The 25,516-nt window shown below is 40.6% G+C and overlaps 1 protein-coding gene across 12 annotated transcripts in view; it reads right to left on the bottom strand.

The window, feature by feature from the left end:
• The window catches only part of camta1a (calmodulin binding transcription activator 1a), a 277,539-nt gene that overhangs the window by 204,711 nt on the left and 47,312 nt on the right, over positions 1 to 25,516 (bottom strand). The gene's annotated exons all lie outside the window — the stretch shown is intronic.

Raw genomic sequence — 25,516 nt, 5'->3', positions numbered from 1 at the left:
AGCCGTGCCTGTAATCTTCCTGTTCCAGTCATATGCTCTGGGTGCCAGCCAGTGTCACACACTTTACCCAAAATTATTTCTTTTATGACCAGCCAGTGAGAGAATAAACTGGATACAGTTATAGCACAGATCTCGATCCATTCAGCCCACCATTTGCCTAAACCTAATTACGTTACATTTGGGGGGAATGTCACTATAAACTGTGAGGGTATAACAGTGTACTCTCTAATGAGTGTTCAATTAAACAGAGAGCACCCACAAGGCAAACCAGGCCCAATAAAGCCAACTGTATGCTTTCCAATTGACACAGTTTCTTCTTAAAGTCTCTCTGAAGTCTTGAATTAACAATCCATGTTTCCAGCAAAGACTCCACAAAAAAACACGTCTCCATCCTGCCCTGTGGGGTGTGAAAAGTCTCCAGATAGAGCAGCGGTCATTTATTGCAACACAAATCCATAGATTTCATCACATATTTATAATCTTCAGTCTTTTGTTTTTCCATGAAAACATCTACGCATCCTGACTTTTGAAGTATGTAAAAGGTGCTGCTAACAGCTCCATATCAACAGTACAGACTTTGTATTGGTATCAATTCACTCTTTTCATTCTTAGCAAGAAAACTAGCAACTCAACTCAACCAGCACATTTCATACAATGTCTAACTTAATTAAAAAAGGCCATGTGTAGGTTTTCCTGACATGTAACCTCTGGGTGCTGTTTAAAAATGACTATGAAAAATGATTGCTGTTGTCTCTCATAGTCTGTCATTCTTAAAAAGCCAGAAAAAGGATTTCAGGCACAATTTCGTGTACTTCTAAGTTGCACAGAGAAGGTTACGAGAGATTAAAATTCCAGCGATGTCTAAGGCGGGAAGAACAGTGTTATTGTCAGATCAACCTGATGAAGGCCACAGGTGTGGTGTGATGATAAAGTTGGTCTCTATTCAACTACTGGAGTTTATATACATATATTTTATAACAACAGACAAAAATCTTGTCTGCGTCTGTCAGTTTTCTTTTTAAATCGTGTCCATTATTACATAGTTTTTTTTTTTACCATAGTCAAACAACTGCATCTGCTAAAATCTAACCAAATCTTAACCATAGGAGAGGGAGTTGTGAAACACTGGGCAATGACAAGCATCAAATAAACATTTCATGCCGATCCTTTGGAAGGCAATGACAAATGGCATATTTATCATTTTATCATTAAGGTCTGAGGAACTCCTGCTGAGCTGAACAGAACTGTTGCTTCGTACAAAGTTGGGAGGATCGAGTGAGGACGAGGGGGTGTCGGTGGGCATTGTCATCACCTCTGACAAACATGCGGTTGTGTTTAATTATCAAGTGTTTACTCTGCTGCCCCACACGTCAATCTCATGGACCCCTAAAAATCTGACACACACCGCGGACCCCACGCTATTAACTAGAGTCAACAGAGCGCCGATCTGTGCCTGGTGTTCCTGTCTTGTGATAGGTGAGGATCTGTACCCCCACCCCTTCGCTCCACCTGCCTCTCCAGTCTGCCGGAGTTAATTTATCTGGGTGATAAGCAGGTGGACGTGGGGAGGAGAGGCCCTCAGACTGAGCTACACTGTCAGACCTGGCAGACTGAGTGACAATGCTAATAGGCCGGTCCCATTAACCTCGCCGCACGCCTCACCTTTATCTACCACACAAAAGACTGTTTGTTTGCTTGTTGGATGATAATATTTACCTGATGATTTGGCGGCCCCAGACATGACAAATATATTTGTGCATTTTGAGAAGGCACGGTGATTCATGTAAAACGGGGTGCTGCTGAAAGGAGACAATGCTCTCTGCAGCTTCACTCTGTGATAAGGGATAATATTCTTAGCCCTAATCTCAAACTTTAAAATGAAAGAATATTCCGGTTTCCCCTTTCTTACTTTTAAATGAACAATGTCCTTGTCGCCCATTAGTCTGCCATGTTCTTGCTGTACCATTATACAATACAGTTCAGCTTCATAAAACACCATGTATCTGCATGTTGCATTACTGCATTTAGCCAGTTCATTCTTATCTCGAGGCCACGGTCTTGTAATCAAAAAGTTTGGTGGTTGTCTATGGGCGAATCCCGTGGCGAGTTCAGTGCTCCTGCGCCAGGCACAAGACTGAGAGATATTGCTTTAATTGGAGAGTTACTGATCCTGCAAGGCATTTGGGTGCCAGACGCTAGCATCAATGCCTCTTGCTGTATTCTGCTGCGCAATCACAAAAATGATATTGGGGGGACAGCAGGTGATCCATAAAAGCTGTGTTTTAAAGCCTTGTTAATTATTCCTTCTGAAGTCTAATGAACAATGGGGATAAAACATTGTGCAGGGCAAATCTATTTGTGGGAGAGGAGGAGCCAATTCTCTTTCAGATACAGTACTTCAGAGCCTTTAGCCCATCTCATCTGTCAACACGAGTCTATCATTATTAGGCTCACACGTACAAGCTTTGTGCTTTGATCAAGACCCCGAATAGAGCTGGCACAATATTTAACAGTCATGTACACTTACACAGCTATAATGTTTGGGTGGAAATATACGCTCAAAATGGTGTCTTCCATGCATAATGAAGCAGATGCCGAAGATTATATAGTTTGGCACAGAATTTGAATATGCATAGATTATCTCCTATTTGATTTAGCAGCTGTCTGGGTGTAGATGTGTACAGTATATCACTTACGAATGCTGGGACCTCCGCATTCCTGAATTTCGTTTCAATGTAGTTTATCATATTTCCCTGTGTGGAACATCGTATTCTGTCTTGGGCTGGAGAGGGCTTAATACACGGCAGGCCTGCCAGCTCTTTCGCTCCGTAAGAGATATGAGAAGAAGGAGATTAGCTCAGCTACCCATCCATGACCTTGATATTACGATGAAGACGGATAAGAGCTTTCTTCCTCCACCTGCCCAAAGCCTGCGAGGCTGTTTAAACAGCAGGCCAGGCTCTCATCATCAATTCAAAACAAATGTCTTCTACTGGGGTTCAATTTTTCAGCCATTCTATTCAGTATCCTAAGTCAATTAATGATGTCATACGCTAGCGGAATAAAACAAATGCATGCCATATACTGGAGCCTCAAGACAGATGATTATGGAAAGCTGAGGAGCATAGGATAGTGGCTGAACAGAAGTACGTCTTTTTGATTAAAACTCAACTTTCACATAGCTTAACTTTCTTTAAAAGCTTTACATATCAGCGGAAAAATACAAATGTTCCTCTGTTTACTAAGAGGTTTGACCGTTTACACTCTCTGTGAAAAACAAGTTAATTCCTTGCTAATAATGTGACAAGCTTACTTGAGTATGCTTTACAGAAAACACATTATCTGAACCTAAAAAGACCTTTAAGCAACTGTTTGAAATAATGAGCAGGGCAGAAGTGATCGGAGTTTCATCCTCACCTAACAAAGAGATTAAAAGGACATGTGGAGCTCAAGCACCACACAATCGCTGACTGTACTAAAAGAGTTTGGTTAAGTAGCTGCTTCCCTAAGCAGAGACAAACTTTATCTTTCCTTCTTAAACTAAGATGTTGTATCTGTATTGTGTGTTCCTACAGTTAAGATTTACGCTAATTTATACAAGCAGAAGAACATCTTCCAAATAAAACGATTACACACAACAAACAGTAGCAACATTCTTTTATGATTTCTGAAGAAAAGAAACGCACACACCAAGATATCACATTTTACAAATTATTTTTCTGTGCAGATTTGTGTCTAGTCTTTCTGTTATTGATTTTGTAATTTTCACAAACTCTTATTTGCAGCTCACTTTCAAGTTCTGATATTTTTAAGGCAGTGTAGCATTCACGGCATATTTAAGATCAAGCCAGGGGACCGTGAGGGCCTTTTAAAAAGGTTTAGCTTTTTAAAAGCAGTTCATGGTGGATTTTAAGGCATGCTTTTAAGGATCGCTGACCTCTTGTAAAAGCTCTTTTCAGTTTCAGTTTCTTGCCTGACCGCACGCCTTTTCATCCGGTATTTTACATGTCTTCTGTCGTGTTTCCTGTGCCGCTGGCAGCAACATAACCCCAATAGTTGACAAGGTGTTGCTGCTACTTTTCTCCTCCAAATATACCTCTGGTGATTGTGGCCAGAGAGCTCAATCTTGACTTCATCTGTTCACAGCAATTTACTTCTGTGATGAGGTGATGATTCTTCTATGTCGACCAGGGCTGTGCAATGGTTTTTCTCAGAGGACCGTACTGTCTAAATTATTTGAAGGGCCAAACTGAACTGAAACACAATGCGTACAGCACTGAATCACATCAATTTTGGCAGACGTAACAGGTAAGAGCGGATTCTTGTTTTTTTCAGTTTTTTTAGGTAAACATTTCGTACTAAATCCACGTGAAGCCTATTGTTAATTTCTTTCTTTCTATTTATTCTTATTATTTATTTACTGTTGGAGCAAAAAGTGTTCACGTAAAAAGTTTATTTGCCCAAACGAGCTTAATTTTGAGCTTCTGTTGAAATCCAGTTTCACTATAGACCTAACAATAGTCATATTTTGGTCATCAGGGCCTTGATTAAGATGGTCTGGGGGCCAGTTCAAGTTCTTGGGTCACATTTTGCACATATGTGATGTAAACCGTTTGTGTGCAAGCAACACTGCACAAAGGATCTATGCACAGATCCTTTCTGCAGTGTGAAGTACATCAGTTCAGCCTTCCAGCAGTTTTATCTGAAAGTTTTCTCGACCTTCCAGATTTTATCTTGATTTCCACAACAACTTCTATTTTTAATGACATTTCAAACACTAGAATTGCACACTGGATATGCTTTGATATTTCTTTTGATATTTCCTTATTCTTTGTAGGCAGTTAGGTCCTTTTTTAAATCCTCACTCAGTTGAGAGTCAAAGAATATATCAAAGTTTGGCATTTCATCACATGACAGGTTCTAATGACAATTCTCGCCCTTTTCCACTCTGAAAGAATCAATTAAAGCCCAGCAAGTGAATGTGGATTCGTTACTTTAAATTTATGAATTAAATGTATCATTGAGTAAAACGATTGATATATGTTTGATTTTTTTTTAAAATTCTTTTCACTGTTTTCCAAACTTTTCTATACAACACTGTGTCTCAATACATGTATACCATATTATATGACACTATAACTCACTATTGTACTCAACAGTCATTCTGCCTGGATTATGTGTTTACAGAGTCCTACAAAAAATACCTGAAACTGTTCATAGACACTTACAGGTAGTTTTTCATGGAAGAAGTGCTGAGAGGACAAACCTTTCTTTTACTAGAATGCACTGAGAGTATTAAAGAGATGGCATTAGGACATAATGAGTTAGAAATGTCTCTCTTACATCAAGCTAAGAAGCTGATGGGATTTTCATGCTAGACTGAATCTCAAATCCATTCGGTAGACAGCAAATGCTCAGGACATATTTCCTTGTAACTAATGCAGTAGTTAGTTAACAGAAGAAGAAGAAGATTTTAAAATGAAATAAATGCTACAGTTTTCCCCCAGTTTCACTAGAATTTTACAAAGATACAAACATTAGTATCCCAAGGAAAAAAAACTATTAAGTTATTCTTTAGAAAAAATATTCACACATTGCTCCCTGAATATATTTTATCATATTGGGGGTTTTTCATGTGCATGTTTTTTTTTTTTAAATATATATCCTAACAAATAGTTATAATGACAATTTTAACAATTAGCCCTTATCTTTGAGCCTCTGTGTTTGCATAGCATATACAGCCAGTGAGTTAATTTGAGTTCAAAGGAGAGGGAATTTCTAGATATAAATAAGGGCTCTTCTCACAAGTAGTATGTGAAATAGTAAGAGAGAAGAATGCGCTTTGTCCCTTGCAAGACCTGCTTATTTAAGTCTCTGGATTTGGTTAATAAAGCTGAAAATGCCCTTTGACCATTAAGTGAACTGATCTTATTTTCAGAGAAACAGTAGTGCTTTGCATGGTATGCAGGCTCAAATACTTTAGGGGCTAAAAAGAAAAGAAATGTAGGAAGAGAAATGGGAAAGATGAGAGAGCGTGGAGGAAAAGGGGAAACGAGAGAGAGCTTGCAAAGCAGAAACAGAGGAGAGGTGTAGATGGAAAGCAGGATGTGATGGAGATGGTGGTGTGCCAAAGTTATCCACTGATCCATGCCGAAACAGATGCATTTGATCACAGCAAATCTCGGGCTTAGAGCATAAATACATAATAAACAAAAATTAATGGAGGCGAGCGCCATGCATGTGTTTCATCGGCCTGTGAGTTACCACTACAGTGACTGGAGCAGGGCAGAGGCATCCATATGGATGCTGCTTAGAGAGCAAACTTGTTAACATATCTCCTTCACTATGCCTAGCAAAGCGTTACATAGATGGAATACATATCAGCCACATTTAAAAACAACAATACAAGTCTACGTAGGAGGGATTAAAAAAAGCAACAAAATATGATAAAGCAAAAATCTTCCTGCCAAGCATAATGTTTATGCAAAATGGGATCAATATCTTTAGCCAAATGTTATGTAGTGCAAATCACTCATTTTAATGTGTTGTAGGGCTACATACGCTATGCAGTAAGATCTCAATAAGAGGGGTATAGAGGAAAATATTTAAAGTTACTGTGCAATACAAACATTCTGATCATTTGACAATCAGAATGAATCCCGTGGCTGTCAAAGACAGTGTATTATTCAGTAACAGCTGCTCACGACTAATTCTGAAACTGTTCTGAGTAGAGTGGGGAAGAAGCAATGAGGAGGACTCAGAGCATACATTTGCTTTCTAAGGCTTGCAATTAGAACAACCATTTTCCCCCCAATAGTGTACCAGAAAACATGAAGAAGTCAAGGATGATGAATTAGTCTAATGATTTCACAGTAGTATTGCTTAGGCACAGAGCTGGAGGAAATTGCTGTTCCCATGTGAAGGGCCTAAAATTATCCCTTAAGATACGGCTGAACTTTGGCCACTGCATTCTCTGTTGCCATCATTATTCAGCAATCCCTCCTGTTTGTGTTGGTATCATCTGGATTCTCATTGCCTGCTACGGCAATTGTGAAAACGTTCTCTAGCTCTCTTGCTCACCTTCTCTCGTTTGCCCTCTCCTGTCTGTGTGATCTCAGGCTATAACAAGCACACAAAGCCCAGTGGGATGCTAATGCTCAGTACCACCCTCCAACTCACCCCCTCATCTACCTCTCTTTTCCCTCTGTCTGTTATATGACTGCCCCATCTGAGTCAATGAGGGGCATGACAGAGTACGTATATGTTGTATAGGGAGTCTCAGATGTCCAGCCTTTACAATGGATGAGAAAGGGCAGGGGGAAACATGATAGAAAACACAACACTCATACAGACACATAATGCCACGAGGCCTCAGGGGTGAAGGGCGCGGGAGTCAACCCAGCAGTTCAGTGGTGAACGCTAATTAGCGCACAGTTCTGACCTTGACAAGCCATCCTTTCTCCTCCGTCAAGAGGCAGTTGTTGCCACAATCCAACACAGGCTGAAAGAAAAGCCTCAGCTGAATGAGATCTATTGATGGCAGGGTGAGCAGTGAAGAGGGAAGGAGACAGGAATAAAAACATTGCCACAATGCTTGACATACTCCCTCAGCAACTTACTGTGACTTTGGCTTGTTGCACCCTTATTTGAATGCATTACACAACTCCAGAATACAAAAACACAAACCTCAATAAATAAGGCTTGTGTATTTCAGGATGTGCCCGTATGCGCTGATCTGGGCCTTCCAGCCCACTCTGCATGATTAACAGAAGTAGCAAAGTTTTGATTGAATAAATTAAAAACTTCACTGGCTATCCACTTTTGAGACTGTGGGAGAGGGAGATGCACACTCGATACATCTGTGTTTGCAGAATCTCCAGTGGCCCCGGTAATTTAATTTTCACAAAAATTCCTTATTTACACCAAAACAAAAGAAATTAGATAAAGCAGAGGGAAGCAGCTGGAATGAAATGTTGCTGTCACAAAAAGATTTGATGCAAAGCCCCTTGAAGTTAATACATTAGAAAGTGTCTTTCATTCTCCTCATGCACAGTCAGCAAAACAGAAATTACTTAAAACCATAGGCACTATCGGGCTACTAGCTCAACATCTACCATCCTAAATCCAAACTTGCAGACTTCAGTAAACAGCACCTGAGGGTCAGAGAAGACTTCAGACCAAATGGCTAGTTAATACACCTGTAGCAATGATGATGACACTGGATTTTCCAATAACGCATTCAAATATATATTCAGTAAAATCACAAACAAGGCAAGAAATTGTTTTAGCCCTGCTATCGACTGGCAACCAGGGTGCACCCGTCTCTTGCCCAATGACAGCTGTCTCTTCAAGACGCAGTTTCATCTCTATGTTGCACTGTTGTCGCTGCCAATATTAACAGTACAGCATAATAAAGTTCTAGAGTCCTCACAGCTAACTACAGATAAAATAGCGCCACTAGCAGTATAGTTCAGCAGCCTTCCTAAATACAGTATATACAAGATTGTCAGTCATTAATCTGTTTGCCATTTCCCGGATGCATTCATGCATTTATAACTTTTTCATAAGGCATTTCATGTATAATGGAAGCCAGAGAAAATGGGGAAGAATGTAAATTAAGAGTCAAGCTTGTTAGAAGGCCAGTTGGACTGTTTACATGCTTGACTTGTCCTGGGTCGACCCTAATTAACAATTCATGGTGGAAATTTCTGTATCTTTCAGCTAGTACTCGGCACAAAATGCATCTGGAGCCAATAGGTGTCCGGCCTGTCTCCGTGCACTCACTCAACCCCCTTTTAAGCTGTCTGTTCCTTGTATCCTCTTCATCTCCGCCTTCTCCTTCTGTGTCTGCCTTGTACTGGAGACCTGAAGGTCAAGGTTATAGTGCCACAGATATGGAACACTGAGTTTTCAAGCCAAAGCTGCCCCTAATCATTAGAACAAGTCAAGTGGCCTCAACAAGGAAGGATGAACGTGTATGCAATTTGAATCTTGCACTATTACATCAGCAGAAAATATTACGCAGCTGTGTCTTAGTACAGCCATTAAATGTATTTCTTCCTAAGCTTCTCGAGCACAAAACTTTGCGAGGTTAAATACTGCATGACAGATCACTTTACAAAACAAGGTAAAGTCCATTATCTATTATATTAACCAATGCCTTTGGCAGTTAATGGATGTCTGTTCAGAGTACAAGCGCATTGTATGGCGTGTGTTGTGCGAGTAGGAAGCCATAAGGGAACTGAGCTATGTCCGTGTGCTCAGCAGAGTACATCAGAACTGACAGGGACATCAAAGAGCGACAACAAAGCCCTGAAGTAGTTTGCGTGTGTGTGTCTGTTGGTGTGTAGGTGTTGGGGGTCACTTTCCAGTCACAGGGTTAATGACTAGCGGGATGGGGGAGGCCATCTATAGCATGACATTTCCCTGTCAGCACGGCAGAGTCTGGGAACGGGGCGTTCAGTCCAACGGATAATGGGTATGAACACAGGAGTAAAATTTATCATGCATATTAAACCACAAGACTGGCCTCAGAATATACAGTGTATAAAATGATGCACAGGACGTGGTGGGAAAACAAAAAGAGGGGAAGAAACCATAAAGAGAGGAAAACCTGGGTCCAAGCCAGCCCTCCCCCAGCTGGGAGATAAAGATGACTGATATCTGCTCCACTTCCAGCCCAATCTCTTTAATGCTAAAAGGAGCTGAGGATAGGAGCTAAGAGAAAGGGGAGGGAATTGGGCACAAGGAACAGCAACTCTTTTACCCTCAACCAAGTTTAGCTCAGTTGAATTGCAGACACCGCACTCTCTTCATCACTTTACCCCGCTTCGCCTTCCTGTCTCCTCCTATATCTTTGACTAACACACTCTTGTTTATGGTAGCAGACAAACACCAACATCAGGTCCCTGGGCAGATGTGCTTCCCAGTGTTTCGCACAGAAAACGGATTGTTCAAATGCTGAATAATTACCATGATAATCATCTCCATCCCACAAGGGTCTGAAAATGCATACCTGACATCTGACATTTGGTACCCATGGCTCTTCTCCCAATCTGCATAATCACATTCCTACCTAATTTCCATGCATATGTTTGGAAAAAAATGAGGCTGAATATTTTGCATTGTGGTGTGGGCTAGATAGGTATAGGTACCAAAGTATACACAATAGCGCTGAAAGGATTATTATAGTAATCAATTGGTCGATATACAGATTAGCAACAGCGAACATCTTACTAATAATGTTAAAATACACATTTTAAAGCTTTCTACAGCAGTGGGTGAAAAATGCCTAACATTTTCTGGGTGCAGCTTCTCTTAAACAAGGAATTTCTTTTCTTATCGTTACATACAGAACAGCTTTAGGTTATGAACATTTGATAGGATGTTGAAGTCTGAGATAGGTATTATTTTTTGTCTTAAATGACATTTCTTAAAGTAAAACAGTGATTAGCAAAACTTTTAATTAATTCCTCCCTTCAGTAGTTGTTCTTGCCTCCATTCCCTGAAAACTGGACTTATTTTTCATCCCGAGAGATGAAAAATGTAACGTTATATTGACATTTTAAAAAAGAAAGAGAGAAAGGTTATTACCAAGGCACTGGTGGCAGCACTAGAACACTTTATTCTATCACATGCATCACATTCGTTTAAGTCAATTCAACATTCTTTGGTCATCCATACCTCCCTGGAGACACTCTATGCCCTCCAGTTTGGGAAATGGGTTAAAAGTGGACTAAATGTTTAATTGATTCATCAAAAAATAATCAGTCTGAAAAAAAGACATGAATAAAAAATAATTAGTTATATCCTTAAGCATACTTTTTTCGCTCTGAACCATACACCACCAGTATCAAAGGCTGTGCTAAGACCTTTTGGGTATTGTACAGTACTCATCACCTTTGATGTACAAAGGCTGTAAATATGACCCATGACGGAGCATAAAGGCTCTCGGTAATTATCATATACTTTACTTGAATAGTACATGAAAAAAAATATTATTTTTAAAATACTTTCATGTACTAAGATTAGGTACAGCAATAGACAACAATACTGCATCTCCCTTATATTGGACTTTCTCAAAAGACATTTCAATACTATGGATCATTTCCAGGCCACTGCTGTACAAATGCATTTGCCCATGAGCATAAGTGCATGGCAGGTTTTTCATTGTTTTACCATTCAAATGAAGCGTTGACTATATTCTCACACTTTGTGGGTTGTCACGTCCTTTTAGGATGAACACTGTTAGACTCTTAGCTTTATTTACAAAAATCTACCAAACATAGGACGACACAACATGGGAGTCAAGGCAGTTGTATTGTGTCATTAATTATAGGTCCTCTATGACCTGGCAAATTGACACATCTTTGCTGAAAACGCAACAGGTTTAAAGCTGGAGTAAGGGAATTTTCCACATACAATTAACATCTATTAAATTCAAGCACTTGCCAACCAAGTTCACAAAATGGTAATTATGCCTATCAGCACCAGCTAAATATCTCTATTTTGCATTTTCAAAATGTGACTGAGGTAACATTGCCATTGTTTGCCAGAGTTGAAGTGGGTGTAACCGTAACAACAAAGATGAAATAAGCAGCAGCGAATAGGAGTGAGAGATAAATATGTTTGTAAGATTTAGTCAGATCCTCTAAATGCCAGAGGATCGACTACAAGTTTAACTGCTATATATTTCATTATAAAAGAGAATAATATCACAAATAAAGCAGCTGTCAGGTCACAGATGGAAATGCGATATTTATGGCTGATTTAAGTATTTTTTAGAGGAACATAAGAGGAACCTCCTTATTAGTCTACAATAGTTTTTCCTCATAATCACATTAAAAGACTAGTTCAAATTGTCTTTTTGGGCATATCTTTTTTTAAAAAGAAACATTTCATCTTAGAAACAGAGTTTACATATAAACACTTGTACAGTATATTTGATAGCATTAATAAATAAACAGATAAGTGCTTGTAACAACTACCCCTAAATGTAACACACCTTCAAATCCAAAACCTTTAAATCAGTTCAAACAATGACTGTAAACCCTTTGAGAAGTCACAGGTGAAACCTGTTTCATTTAAACCTGGCTCCTGTCTTCTTGAACAATCTGGTGCTATAATAGCAAGTTTTAAAGGATTCTTTATGGCCACCCCCTCCTCCCAAAAAATGTGGATATGGATAAAAAGGGAAAGAATTTCAAATATGCAATGATTTTAAACAAATCATGCCACTGAAAGGAAAAGTACCTATTACTGTTACTGGACATGATGCACCATCAAATTCATCCAGAAAAAAATAAGTCTAAACACCCCAAGCTGTTGCAACGTTTGGTGTCAAAGTGCATTTATCTATAATCAGAAAGAGATTTGACAAATTTGACCTGCAAGGGAGGACTGCTAGGAAAAAAAGTTTGGGTTTTTTGGTCCAAAAAGAACATTAGAACAAAAACACAGTTTGACAGTGAACACAAAGGCAAAGATCAGGGCTTTTGGAATAATGTGCTCTGGCCAGATAAATCAAAACTAGAGTTATTTGACCACAGTAACAGTGGACATGTTTAGAGCCGAGCAAAGAAAGCTTTTTAGGAGAAGAACCTCACAGCAGCTGTGAAGCCCCGTAATAGGAATGTTATGGTCTGGGGCTGCTTCTCTGCCTCAGGGATCGAGCAGCTTGCAGTCATTGATTCTACTATGAATCAGCATCATATCAAAGTGTGCTTGAAGATAATATTAGGCCATCTGTCTAAAATTTGAAGCTGATATGAAAGTGGATCTTTCAACGAATCATGATCACATTCATACTTGCAAATTCACCAAGGAATGACTCAAAAAGGAGAAGTGGGGGGGGGGGTGTGGAATGGCCTTGTCAAAGCCCAGTTTTGAATCTCATTTCAAATCTCTGCCCCTTTTTTACAGGAATTTGAAAAAAGTAATGCATGCAAAATCTCAAACATTGTGTATTTGAAGGAATTTTGAAAGAAAAAAGGGTCAAAAATTTAAAATCTTCATGTCAAAGATTAATGGATGATATTCAAAATGCAAACCAGAAGTTGTTTTTTCTTACTTAAAAAAAGCCTTTCCACTTTCTACATTTATTTATGATCTATACTAATAATCAAAATGTTGGTGTAATTCTTTATTGATTTACTTTTTCTCCCAATAGCTAGTTTCAGTAGCTGTAGGATTTGACCAATAGGACCTGCACCTACAATAGATGCCCCAGTCACATAATCCTGGACCCTATACGGGGGTTTGGGCCTAGATTGCTTCTTCAGACATGGCCTAAGGTGTAGCCACCAGGCAGACTCCCTCGAGCCCCTCCCTAGGCCTGGCTCCAGGGCAGGGCTCGCCAAACCGACCCCCTGTTCTTTTTTTCCATCACTCTGTGTCTGGTCCCTCACCAAGAACCAATTTGTCTCGGGAGACTCTACCAGGATCAAATTGACCATAGCTCCTGAAATCACAGGGAGAAGCAAAGTTCTCCACAAACCATAAGGTGGCAATTCATAGAGGAGTGTTAATTCACGGAGAAAACTGAAAAAGGAGTTTGGCCATTCGGGAGGGTCTCTGAGTACAGCCACTAAAAGGAGCCAATTGAGGTGGCTTGGGCATCTAATTAGGATGCCTCTTGGACGCCTCCTAGGTGAGGTATTTCGGACATGTCACACTGGGAAGAGGTCCTGAGGCAGAGGCAGGACAGGCTGGAGAGGTTATATCTCTTGGCTGACTTGGGAATGCCTCGTTGTCCTCCGGCGGAGCTGGTGACTGGGTAGAGAGAGTTCTGGACATCTCTCCAGAGAATGCTGCCCCCATGACTCAGACCAATATAAGCAATAGAAGATGACTGGATAGAGGGATGAAGTTACTGTTTCTTTTAAAACCCATTGAGCAAACAGGAAAAAAGCAGCTGGAAAAAAACTTCACACAGAAAGTGACAATTAGGTAGCGGCATTAACGTGTGTACAGACCAGGTTCAAAAACTTTACTTACTTATCTTTTCATCATAAGCCAAGTTAACAAAAGTAAAAATGAACCACCTTAGAAATCATTCTGTGTGTGTTTTTAATGATATTATAATGGAAATAATAATAATAAATACTAATATAATTCACAAATAACCAGTTATTAAAAAGAGATTATTCTTCTGTGTTTAGCTCCGATTTTTTTAATGCGCTGAAACAGCTTGCAAGGGATTCGCTACACACTGTATACCAATTATAGTCCATATGCTCCTGAAATGCATACTAAGCTTTTTCTTTTCACACATTTCAGACATTTATAAGATATTAGGAGATAACAAGTTGGAAATGGTGAGAAGTGATTAGGCAGAGCACTTGACAGATATGGAAAACGCTGTTAGTCCCTGTTTAGCACTTGTACAGTATGCCTCGGTCTGAAGGTAGAGCAAGCAGGGCCCTCCCCCATCTCAGCACAACACATGGCCCACTCAAATAGTCACAGCTCTGCAGAGCAGCTTGGCTTCAGCATGAGCTCCAATCCCTCTCACTCTGAATCATGCTGTGATGGGACAGCAGTCCAGCCTCTCATATTTCCTCAAAAGCACAGTCACTGATACAAAGCTTGACTGGCAGCCAGATCCATCTCTGCAGCTTTTTGTTGCCTCCACCTGAGAGAAAAGCCCTTAAACTGTGATGGCCACTCATTCCCCTGACAGTGTATTGTGAGTTTTATTACAGAGTGGCTCTAGTATAGTGTCGCCCCACAGAGGATCATCTCATGTGGTCTACCATGGGGTGTCTGTGTTTCATGTGTTACACACTGCAGGCCCAACAATGCAGGCCCTCCCCATGCCTCCCCTTCTCTTTGTTTCTCATTATTGAGCTAAATGGAATTAAGAGCTTTTCTACTGGGATCCTTTTTTCTGCATTCGCCCTTTTGAACAACCTGAGGGGGATTTTAACATGCTATTACCCTCTGACACAGTGCTGGTATTAGAAGTAGGAGAGTTGTGAGGTATTTAGCTGGGGCTACAGACAGTGAAATGGAAGGCAGGAAAAGGACTGCGCTCTCCTGCGAGAAGAGATGGAGAGGGCGCCTGGGGGCAGCAGAGGTGGAAGGCCCCAGTCTGGGCCCTGTCCACTGCAACCTGCCAGACACAGTCTGAATTCCATTTATTCCTGGTGACCTTAAATAAAATGCTGGCTACCCCTGTGGGCCCCATGTGAGGCCAAAACCAAATGGGCTGTGTTCTCCACTCTTTCTACCCCACTGCTAGAGAAAATGAGCTTTATCTGTGGGGGAACTCGGGGCCATGTGACTAAATGCCCCCTTCGCTGCATGAGTTTCCCCACAAACCCAATTCCGCAGTTAATCTGCAAAGCTGTCGCCTTTTAATTACTGGCTTTTGGTATTGAAGTGTTCCAATGTGTTAACCGTTTTTTGATTTATTTTTGCAAATTTATATAATATCAGTAGGGCAGCTTCGTGTTTGCCATTTGAGATATCACGAAAATGTACATATACGCTCATTACACACACGCTCCCCAAGGTGTCTTAGGGGCTGTCTGACAAATGTGTCACTTAATTACTGCAAAGAAACTGATAAAAGAAATATGTAATCCTAGTTAATTAAGTTAGGCTGTTAAACCAGTGGGCGGTGACAAGTATTAGAGAGGTGAGAAACCGTTAGATGAAATTCAGTGTGTGTCTTTCCAGCCTGTCGAGGGATCACAGCGCACAATAAAATCCATCACAGATTCATATCAAGCTTTGATATTTAAGAACTGGTATGTGTAATGTATAAGTTAATAAATCATGCAATTCAAGACAGAGCCAGTGGCCTGGAAGTGACAATTTCATACCATGTTTGTATTTTCATGCATTGAAATCAAGCATAATCCCAGTTGTATCACACTCCGCTACCTGCCACCTTCACAGCCTTCAACAATAGCTATAATACATTGCTTTGGAAAGCTTGCCGGTGGCAACAATGTAAAGATATTTATGTATTTCACCTTTCATTCATTTGATTGATTTATTTGTTTGTTTCTTGTTTCTGTGTTCTTTACGATACATATCTCTACTATCCCCACACTATTTCCCCACCTTTTTTCCCCCCAGGCGTTGGCACCATATGCTATTTTAAATTTCTAGCTCTAACAACGCTGCCTACCCATCAACAGCACCTTTTTTGCCACATGAACCCATGCTGGTGGTTTTTAAGTGCCCACTATACATCCACGCAGAGCCAAAGTCTGCATGAGCAACTCTAATTAAAGTGGAGTTAATCACAAATAGCTGGATAGGGCCACAATTGAGGCATATGTTAAGAATGAATTACTAATTAGAGCGGCAAGCAGCGAGACAAGTCCCAGACTGCTTGAGAAGTCTCGGCACGTTACTAATATATGAAAAGGTATAAACAAACAGCAATCTGGTTGTTTAGCTCCTCCATCCCACTTACAAGGATCCAATTATGGCAGATCCCTGGAGCCGCCAGTACAATCAGGCAAGAGTGAGTTGGCGTTATGATTAACTGTGAAGGCCACATACTCTCTATGGCTACTCCAGCCAGCCAGCAGGCCTCCTCTGACAGGGGCCGTTATGTGGCTCAGTGAGCCCCAGGTCTCCACTCCCAGAACAGGCAACTGGAGAGCCCAACACAACAGAACACAACAAAAAACACAGCACAATCCTCAGATACTGCATTCAGGCTGTGTTGTAATACGTACAATCTAATTCACTGGATGGCTTGCTTTTATAGAGCACCCCACAGGGTGTGGTATAACACACAATTAACATTAGAAATTCCTTGAACAATGCTTATCGCACTGATGTGTTGAGGGAACACACCTGTTCCTCAGAACAACCAGAAAACAGACCCTTACAGTTGCCAATTCTTCTTCTCCGGTAGAAGGACAAAATGTAGCCAAAGCTTCCCATAAGCTCACAATCAGAATATTACAGAAGGCTCTAATCTTCCTCGACAGCATTTTGTTTGATCAGCTGGTAGTTTCGACTTGAACCCCTTACCTGGGAACACAAAAGTTGAAGTAGCTTCTGTCAGCAGAATAGCTGTAGAAATGGAATTATTCTATATCAAACCCTCTCCTGTGCAGCCCACATCCATACATCCAACTGTGCTTTTCGCCACACTTTCGGCAGGAATATCAGTGTGCAGTCGAGAAGTAAGCTGGGCAATGGATGAAATGCGCTTTTTTGCCATTTATCATTCAGTGCTGGAGGTCGTGTACAGTTAGCCATCTGGATCACAGGGGCCTGTTAAACATTTCCCCCCATACCAGACTGTAAGGAGCAGCTGAGAGAGAGAGGCAACTAGAGCTCTGTCGCACGAATGAATACAATAACAAAATTCATATTCTTTCTACGTGATGAGCAAAACGTTAAAATAAAACCTGTGTATTGTGGTTTGATATTCGGTAATTTTTAAGATACTCAAACGTTTGTTTGCTCCCCCCCCCCTTCTCCCCACAGGCAGTATGTGGTAACCTATTGTAAACTCAAAAGTAGAGGGGGTAACACTTGGATTATCACCAGTCATCCGGCATTAACGAGAAAGACACCTACAGACACGCCACTGGAGGTGAACAGCATGATGCAGTCAGTCCTGCACACACACAGATGTACACACACACGCACTAACAGGGAACTCTGCAGGTGGGAAACAACATGATCCAGTCTTAGCTTTAACCTGTGTGGTGCTGCCTAAGATACTCGCAACAACACAGCCCACCTCCATTATCTTTGTTTCCTTTACTCTGAGCCAAGAGTCCCCAGTGTTAAAAAAGGCCTCCCACCCTACTTCAATTAGAGACGCTGATTGGTACCAGTCCTTATTTCAGCAGGAAGCTACTCAACCTTCAGCTCAGTCCAGCTTTACACTGCGTGAACCAATCTAGATCTTCCTCTTGCCCTACTTCTTGTTTGGTCTCAAGTATAATAGGTCTGTTATGAGAGTGTCTGTGTATTGTATTTGTGTTTGTTTTAAAGTACACTACGTTAGTATAGCAGCACCAACAACCCCCCTCCAAATGATTAATATGTGGGCCTACTGTGGAGGTGTAGGGTGAGGGGGGGAGGTCGAGACTGGAGATTTTTCTGTGGTTTAATTAGCGCATTCCTGGCAAATACTCCTGCCATAATTACGGCCTTGGTTCTTTCTGACCTTTCCAGTATTTTCTGCATGTTTGGCTTTTATCAGATCATGTTTTATTCAGGATCTTTGTTGTGTGCATTTTGTCCAGACACTGTCTCTGCTCGTATACAAACGGAAAAAAAGAATAGAAAAAGGAACAACACTTTAGGGATGGCCAAATGGTACTTCTATCCTTTATCATTTTCCTTTGATTCATTCTTTTTTTCCTCTCCACTTTCAGAAATTACAATGTCCCACCATAAAGCAATGGGGCCAGTGTGGCACTGGCTGAGAGGCTTGTCTCGAATTCAGGCATCCATATTTATAAACGTGTCATTCTGTTTGCTTTCATGAAATTCAATTTTGCACAGATGAGAAAATAAACATTCAAACAACATATGAATACCTTTCCTTGACCCCATCGGCTTCTCCGTGGAAATAAAAGAAACTGTAATTTTTCCTTTGATATGTTCTTTTTCACACCAGGGAGGAGATGAGAGACAAAGTGGTTAAAATGTATGGTTCCCATAACACACGACAGGAAAAAAGCAGGAAAACATCAAGCTTTAGAGTAAGGGAAAAAGCACAAGGCTGTCTTAACAACAGATTGAGGTCCAACTAACAACAAACTAACAAAACAACTTAAGATGGAAATGTGGAATCCATACCCTTCACGCTCTGTACCCGCACTGCCACCATACTACACTGTATCGGTAGGGAAAAGTCATAAAATGACTGTCTATATAATGTATGCATATAGGAGCGGGCGTGCACACACACACATATATAAAAACACCACATATATATAAGAGCACAGGCAGCACTGGGGGATATGGACTGCCAGGGCCCCTGTGGGGAAGCGATGGCTTCCTGTTTGCAAGCCTTTTTTTAGTGAAAATGCTTAAAACGGGCCAAACGAGAGCAGTGCTTATCCAGCAAAATTGCTGCTAGATGGAGCAGAAAGTGCACAAATTTTCTATGACACCCCAGTAATGAGGTTTTATATTGACCCAGGCGTTGAGTGGAAGGGCTCTCTGCTCCTCTTCTCCTAAACCCAGTCAGCTCTCCTCAACCTCTATTTGGGGCCCCTGTAGGATACAAAAATCAGCATGGGCTCAGAGGTACAACACACAACTACACACGTGGCACGCGTCATATACTCACATCTTCGTTCTATTGCTGAGTTCCTTAAACTGTGAGGAAACTAAAAGATTTTTTTTTTGGCACAGAATAAACTTTTTTCTTTTTCATACCATCACAACTGCTTGAGCGCTAACATCAATTTTAGAGGCTTTAGAGGGAACAAATATTCACATCATATCACCTCTGCCGTTTCGTGTTCATTCTGCTTTGCTTTGCTTTGAATATTATTTATTTTATCCAGTAGAAATGTAAAAGCTCAATAAAATGTCGTTTTTATTATTGTAAAGATGCAATTCATGGACACTGAGTTTGTTCATATTTTCATTCCATCCATCCATTTTCCTCCACTTCTGCAAGTCAGGTTTGGGGTTGGGTGGGTGGGTGTGGAGCATATTGCAACTGTCATAGGACAAGAGGAGGGATAAACCCTGGACAGGTCGCCTGTCTGTCGCAAGGCAGGCTCAAACAGTGTGCATCAATTAATCAGAAAAGAAGATTAATTGCTCACTGTTTTGTTAATTGATTATTAGTTGTTTTGTCTGGATATAAATGCCAATCCTTCCGGCTGCTGCAGCCTGTGCAGTGTGCGCCGCGGTCACGTTTCTCGATTTAAATCATTTGAAACCAAAGTGTTTCTGTTGACTTTACCAGACAATTATCAGTTTAATCCAAATTGTCAATTCTCTGATTTTCTTTTGTTGAATTAATAAAAATAAATGTTACATGCAGCGCAGAGTCAATGTTTTAAAGTCTCCTGAGCACACCATCTAATAGAACATACAAAACCTACTGTGCCACTAAACAAAGCACTTGTACATAAAATTATCATCCACTATAATAACAGTAACTCATTTGCAACAGTTAAAATTTTCCTGTAAACTGATGAAAAGAAGTTATTTTTGGTTCTTTTACATTCATGTTTGTATTTTGAAGTAGAGAGCCGGTGCCTCCAGAGAAAGCCTGCTTCTCTTCAGAGAAGCCAGTCTAGACGTTCCTCCCCGCCCATTAAACTGTCTGCTGGTTTTAATGAAGGTGAGAAAAGTTGATGTGATTAGCCATTACTGAAGCCCGCGCCGACCGCACCTGCTGAAAATACCCCTCTACAACCTGCTAATATGTTTCGTATTAATGGATTATTTCAGCTTAATCCTCTTTTTCTTTTCCATTGCACCAGAATTGCGCCCATGCTTATGGTAATCAAAATTTGTACAAGGCTTGTGGCCACCCCTGAGAAATTACAGGAATACGATTTAATTTTTATAACAGAGAATAAAACATATAACATTTTATTTGGGTAGGAGTAAAATATTTTAAAACATTTTTTGCTGCAGTTTTATTTCGTGTAAATTAACTGACTGCAGTTGCTAGCATTTATATAAGACTGTACAAACAAAAAGTGCAGCTGCTTTGATAACTGCGCGTGCTTTCCGTTTGATCAAACTCTCCCTGAAGACATCCCCCTCCCAGAATCCTAAGTGCCCGAGGCAGGGGTCCATGATGCATGGCTCTATATCCTGGAGCTGGAGCAAGTAAAGGTCAGCACTGGATGTTTGTGAAAATCAGGAGGGGTGCCTGTCTCTGAACAGTTATTGTATCATACAGTAGTGAATGTGTACCATCTTGCACCGGGGGTTAACACTGATTTTCAAAACAGAAAGAAAACAAGACTAGAACCAACATCAACCTATCTATGCTACCTAAGATAAAAGTAAAGTAAAGTAAACACACAGCTCAACATAGGCCTCTCATTACTACTGTTTTCCTATGTCCATCAGGACAGCATCCAGCAAGCTATTTTAAGCAATGCATCACCAGTGAGTTTTGCACCGTCTGCAATCCTCTGATGAATTATAAATGTATACGTGGATGGGAATAATTTTAGTACATCATAATTATTACCCTGCTTTTAAAGAAGAGGATTGCTTCTAAGAATGATCGTAAAACTTTCATAGTTGACTTATAAGCGGTATCGCATTCACAAACCTTTAACCAGTGCAACTTAGCCCATTTAGCTGTGTTTTCTCTATAATCTGTCTGAGGTGCCAAGATTCAGCCTGTGCTTTCTGACAAACATAAGCCTCAAAGGCCACTCACAATGCATTAAGAATGTTTTCTTTTTGACAGACATCAAAATGTGACCTTTAAATGATTCTTGTTATCAGGGAAGCTGAACAAGAAAATCAATAGGATGCAGCTGGAGAGGAGGGATTAATGCAGGGCAAATTGATCATTCCATTTCATTTTCATCCTGATTTGATGTGCGAGCCATACACACCTAATCTGACCACAAACTGCTTTTAACACTTCAGAGGAGAATCCTTTGAGCAGAAAAAAAAAAAATACAACAAGCTCAACAAGCTTCTCAGTTACAAAAACGATAGGGTAGGAGTGTGAGCCTTTACTGACAGTTAACCTTAATAATAAAGAGGCTGCATTTCCCTTCCCTTTCATCACTTCTCTGTGCTTTTTATAGTGTGCCTCAGTGCTGTTTCCTCCATCCACCACAGGGAATACACAATGGCGGAGCTCATTGTCTATTTCACACAGTTTGGGTCCATCAAACTGCAAAAACAAATACATTAATCATCAGAACACATTGATAGATCATTAATTATTGTACCTCACTGTTGATGTCACACGTTGTTGAATCCTTTCACAGATAATCAGAGCACTTTAGTGGAACTTCATTAAACAAACTGTTCATTTACAAAGCCAAGTCTGGACGTGCAGGCACAGAGTTGAAGTGATAAAAGACAATATTTTCTTTTAAAGAATCTTTCAGTAAACATTAAAAGGAATATCTGCCCTAGAAGAATTGCACTATTTCCCACTTCCCGCACACAGCTGAGATTGGGAGCGTATTACCGCTGAAATGCCAGCGCTCAACAGATAACTGTGATAACAAAGATAGCAAATCTGGGAAATGAAAAATGGCACTTCTCTTCTACAAGGAGATACATCAGTGTTTATTAAATCAATGCCAGACAGAGGAATCTGAAGGTAAAATAATGAACCACTTATAAATGATCTTTGCTTCGCTGGGCCTTACCTGATCAGGGTGTTCAGGGACCACCAATGCGAGGCATATTAGAAGAGGTCTATTAATCCTCGTGCTCCTCATAGCTGACTATAAAATGGGTGAGTCCTCTGTGACTTACTAGGCACATCCTTTTTAATTTTTCAACAGAAAAAAAGCCTGCCACACAACTTTCATTGATTGGGTGTGAAAGTTTGGTTTGTCTGTGTATTTCTGCTTTAAGAGAGTGGATATTTCATTATGGTGCTCTGGGACACACATTACGCAGTTCTGCTACCTTTCCAACAGCATCCATGGCAACTAGAGAGCCTGCTCTCCCTGCAGAAATGTGCTTTTAATTGAGTGACATCTAATCAGGCAGTGAAATACAGCAGTAGAGTTAACAAAACAGGTCAACGAGGGACAAGGACTACCAGCTGCAATCGACGTCACAGCACAACACTCTGTTTTGGTGTTGACTAACATGTATTAGTCCAGTTTTGATGATCAAAATTACAGGGTTGGAGGTATTCTTCGCAAGATCCTTGGGTGAATGTATGATTGGATATGATGAGCCCTTCTTAGGACTACACGAGCTTGGGGAGGAGGAATGCCTTTGATGTAGTGAAATTACTGGAGCTAAGAGGTCTCACATGCTATGCCTTAACACATATTAAACAGGCTCTAAAGGATGAATTTTTCACCGTCATCTGTATTTTACTTTTCTTCATCGTGTTGCATGGTGAGCAAGGCTTTGCCGTCTCTTATTTCCTTCCTCAAACATTACTTGTGTTTTTAACTGCAATAGCATTTCCTCCTCATTATCAGATGTTGAATCAGTGCACAGGGGGACACCATCAGCTCCCCTCAACCTAAAATCATCTGTGGTGACGGCACTCTGTAGTGACATACATAGATAGAGGGGGTAAAAGCACAGTCTCAGTAAATTGTCTGCCTGCGCTTTGGGGAATCATTGGAATTCATGATCTTTTCTCAGTATGCTAACAATAATCTTCCACTAGCTCTGTCTCGCACATCACTAGGCATAGCAAACACTTGTCTTCACTGAGTCTCAGGCAGCATCAGCTTCTCCTCACCATGCAAATTTCAGAGCTGTGCCCCTCCTTTGTATTACAACTATGTCCTCAACCTTTTCCAGTCACTACCCTTCATGCAGCTGGATGATAAAAACCAGCGCACACGAATGGCTTGAAACACACCTTAATTCTCATAGAGGATTGTGCTTTGATAAACCTTTGAGTTGTAAACAACTTTCAAATGGACTTTTTATGGCTTTCGATTGCAATAAGATACATTCTAAAGCTCTCAAAATGTATCTCCTAAACAAATGCCCCGCTACGCAAGCGAGTGTGCCCTTACTACAAAAAAAAAGTACAGCTTGCTTTTGTTAAGAAGGATATAACAAATGTTTCTGCAGTAAAAATGTGCTGGATAAATAAAATGCAACCCAAGTGAAATTTGTCTGTGTTTATATATTCCACTATGTGCAGGAGTGCAAAGAAAGCTCTTAATTGGAAGCACATTAGATGGATGCTCCTAGAGTTGGAGGTTCAAATTTTAGCTCACACTTACTGGTAACAATACTGAATTTGATCAGCTCACAGCCTTGTACTTTAAAGAGCGTTTGCTCTTTAAATGCTGGTTTCTTCCTTTTGACTGGCCAACTACTCTGTACTTTTAATAATGAAAGGGAGACAATTTTAGCATATGGTCTACATATTGATGTCATATGTTTTATGTATTCCTGTTTTATGTTTTATGTATCATATGCTTGAGACTCTGTGCATTTTGAGACAAATTTCCCTTTGGGCACAGTAAAGTTAAAGCTTGAAAGTGAAAGTAGCAAACAGTAAAAACATTAGGACAGCAGATGGCTCCGATATAGAAAATTTGCACCACACCACTAAAAGAGGTGTGGCAATTAAAAAATATAACCACACAACAAAGTCCATAAATTAACTGCTGACATTTGAACAGTTTATTGTTATTTCAGAGATCCTCACAATTTAGATGACTAAGGTATAAATGTATGGGAAATGTGAAAAACATTGGCAGATACCTGTTTCAGCTGAAACACTGGTGCAATCATACAGTATCTTGTCATTTCTTCATTAGCATCAGGACAATAATCTGGTGACTAGTTTGTGATTGCAATCAAATTTTAAAATGTTTCTAAGGCAGTGCGTCTTATCATACTTGCTGTATTATTATAGAACCACTCCGTTTGCCTCACCTCCAGCGCGAAGCTTTGATGGTGTCAAGTGGGAGACGACAACCAATTAAAAGAAAATCAGTCAAACAACTTGGGGTCAGATCTCAAGATGCTCCCAATCAGTCATAATTTCCTGTTGTTATGCTGTGTTTGACTGCTCCTGATTGGAGTCTGATAAATCAGTGTGCACGCTGGTCAGTACGACATATATGCAACTGTCTCAACCCAGAGTACTACATCAAAACTCTCTACCATCTGTCTTTCCTGTGGGTAAGATGGGCGGCTCATAGAGCATGACCATGTTTCCTTAACCAAACAAGAGCAAAGGTAAAAAGACATGCAGCACCTTTAATAATACTTGTAGCACTCTGCTTGTTTTCAGAATGCAAAGGCTGGGAGATGATAGGAATGGCATGTGTGGGGTCTAGCAGGACAAGGCAGTAGTCCTGATAGTATTTCTGTGCACGTCCCCCTCTGTTAGTCATTACTGTGTGCAGACGAGGGGTGATGTTTACTCTGCTGAGACAAGCAAGTCTACTGCTCTGGGTTGCAACCTTGTGACTCTCTTCTCCCTCCTGCTGCCAGCTCTCCTTACGTCTGGGCCAGGCCCTGCCACACCATCAGCCCACTGGCCTATCGCTGTTGCTGAATGCTTGCCGTCTACCAGCACTAAGTTTTTGGATTGCGTCTGGCAAAAAACAACGATGCAATTCCGTGCATATTGTCTGACTGGTGGGTGTTCGGTTGATATTTCAGGAAATAATAGCACAATGCACACAAGGGATGTGATACTGCAATACGCTGCTGTGCCGTATTTCCTCCTTTTTGTCTTTAGTTTCCTTGCGTTGTCACTTTCAAACATTGCCTCCACCCACACACATATGAGAAAAAGAGGAGGGAAGAGAGAGATACTGACAGAGACTTACTGCGGTACACAATGTGTGAAATAGGGAGTTGTAATCCTTGGTAATAGATTAAAGAAATCAATGAAAACATGGTTGGA

Source organism: Simochromis diagramma, unplaced genomic scaffold (assembly GCF_900408965.1).
Source record: "Simochromis diagramma unplaced genomic scaffold, fSimDia1.1 OVJJ01000545.1, whole genome shotgun sequence".
Lineage (NCBI taxonomy): Eukaryota > Metazoa > Chordata > Actinopteri > Cichliformes > Cichlidae > Simochromis > Simochromis diagramma.
This window is presented reverse-complemented; position numbering and strand designations above follow the sequence as displayed.